We start from the raw sequence: 2,885 nt of genomic DNA on the forward strand, positions 1-2,885 counted from the left end.
ATTCAGTCAATTTTTGGTGAAAACCTATGATACCAATATGAATGGTTATGTTTTAGCTTCATTAAGTATTTGGGTATTATTCTATATTTTTTATGTTCTGTGTAGCAGACTTTTCTAATTACTGTTTTGTTGTTTTATTATTAACAGATGTTATTAGATCAGCTGTTGGAGCACTTTTGTGGATAATGGTACTTGTTGCCTGGATTGTGCTGTTCCAGTTGAAAAGAGCAGAATGGGGAGAGTTTGCAGACAAAATTTCTTTTATTATTCCAACAGGAATTCCATAATTTTTACTTAAAACATTAATTTTTCACCTATACATCAGTACATTGTATTTTAAGTGTTTTCTTTGAAAAAGAAATATTTGAAAGATGTATATCAAATTTTTCATCGTGAAAACTTCAGAGAAGTAAGAATAAATTATTTTTCTTTAAATTATTATCTAACGTGCTTGTAAGAATAACTAAAATTGCATTGATTTATGAAAACCAGATAGTTCATATTATAAAATAACTATGTCAGTATAAAAGCCATATATTGTTTCTTTGATTTTAAGATATTTCTGCATGTGTAACAAATTATATGAAATATTTCTTCATGCTTTTCACTATTATTTTTTGACGTTAGAAACTCCATGATCTAAATAATGTGACTTGTAATTTCCGTACTTGTACAGATGGTCTCTGGATAACTAAGATAATGTACAATACAACTCTATTAAGGGTCCAAACTCTGTCTTTAATGACATGAACTTTATTGTATGTGCATGTTTCTCTTGAGGGTATTGCCAACTAAAATTATAATGATAATTTCGCAAACTAAAATTTTCAGTTTCCTGTCATAGCCTTAACTTAAGTTACATATAAACCATCTGTAGATTTGTGTCAGGCTTAATGTGAATTTTTTCAGCTCAAGCTGTACGCCCTATACAAAACATGTATTTGTTTAAAAGGTTTAGAAAATTTGACTTAAACCTACGTGGTACTTCCTCATACTTTAACACGCTGTTTGATCATGAACAGAAGCATATGCAGTTTTAAACTGGAGGATTTTTTTTATACACGTAGTTGATGGTGTTTAATGGAAAATTCTTAGGACTAAATCCTTCCGTTGTTCACAAAGTGTAAGATGAGACTATTAAAGAAGGAATTCCAATAAAACATAATTAACCTTATAAAATATGTATGGAGTTTTGGGTCCGTGTTATTTCACCATATAGTAACCTAAGTTAATTATATACAGTCATTAACCTTATAAAAACTTTGCATATCAGTAAATTTTTATTATTACTTGATGAACAAGAAATAGTAAGTTTCAATAAAGGTAACTAGTTTTGCTTTAAAAAATATACTGAAATTAGGTCTTTGTTGATTTATTCTTTGTCAAATTTTATTACTGAATTATGCATGAAAAGAGTTATTGAACATCATTTTTTGCTCTGGCTTCTGAATACTTAATAGCATCTGTGAAAAGTTGTCTCCCACTCTCAGGTCTATTCATAAATATTATAATACCAAACTTACTCTGTATAGGATATGCATGAAGTGACTGGACCATGGTTGTCAGTTGCACTTTAATAAAGGTAAATTGTAAAAAATATGAGAAATCAAAATAATTACTGTTTATTGTGTACAGAATAGAGTCAAAAATCTATTAGGATAAAACTGTCAGAGATTGTGGTTGGTTAATTTAGTTTGTTCAAACATCAGTTCATACAAATAAATAATTAATAATATTTCAAGTTTATGACAAGCACTTAACTGTACTTTCTCACTTCAAAAGAACAAGAAACTTGCATTTACTTTTGTATAAAGGCTTAATTTGACTTTTCATTGTAACAAGTTTAAGTTTTTTTTCTTTTATTTACTGCAGGTCATTTTCTGTAAACCTGTTATGTAAAAATCACTAATAAAGTTAATTTATGTATATCTTAAACTTTTGGATTTGGAGTATATTAATGTCTCTTGTTTTTTTTTTTTTTGTTTCTTGTTTATGTCTAATAAAAGAAACAAAAATGGCTGATGGTCAGGTTTAAACATATGTAATGACATTGGTAGTAAAGCATATTTAAACAGTGAGAAGACATATCACACAGAAGTCCAAAAATTGTTTCAATTAATATAATGTAGAATGTGCATGGTGATAAACACAGCAATTAACCTAGCCCACACTTTACACCTATAATCTGAATTTGTTTTTATGAAGTACCACTGCTGAAATATTTTCCTGGATAACTAAGCATTTTAAGAAAAGTAAATGAAGAATAACATAACAAAATATAAAGGCAACAAGAGACCTGTTGATCCATCTAGATCACCCCATTTACTAAACTTAAGCTCAAAGCCAGCCCTTATCATTCAAATATTTATTAAGTCTTCCCATAAACTACTTAAAATTTACTGCATCCACCACATATGAAGTCAATCCATTCTATGGGCCAACCACACAATTAGTGAAATAAAACTCATAGCTGAAAATGATTCTTAACCTAACCAAATTCATGTTTGTGTCCATTAGTGTCATGTTCTACCATTAAGTATGAAAAACGTTGCATTTACACTATCAGTTGCCTTAATAATCTTTAACACCTCAATCAGATCCCCTTAACTCTTTTTTTCTTTTCAAAAGAAAACAATTTCAGGTATATTAACCTGTCATCCTATGACAGCCTTTCCATCTTGGATGTCATCCTGGTAGTCCTCCTTTGAAACCTTTCCAACAATTCAAGGTAGGATGCTCAAGACTGAACGGAATACAACCATCGTCTAACCAGTGACCCCATACAATGAAATTATAACCTCTTTTAAACTTGAATTCAATATTTCTGTAGATAACCCTAAAATCATGCTTTCTCTAACGCTAGTCACAGCACACTCCTTTGATGG

Source organism: Limulus polyphemus, unplaced genomic scaffold (genome assembly GCF_000517525.1).
Source record: "Limulus polyphemus unplaced genomic scaffold, Limulus_polyphemus-2.1.2 Scaffold427, whole genome shotgun sequence".
NCBI lineage: Eukaryota > Metazoa > Arthropoda > Merostomata > Xiphosura > Limulidae > Limulus > Limulus polyphemus.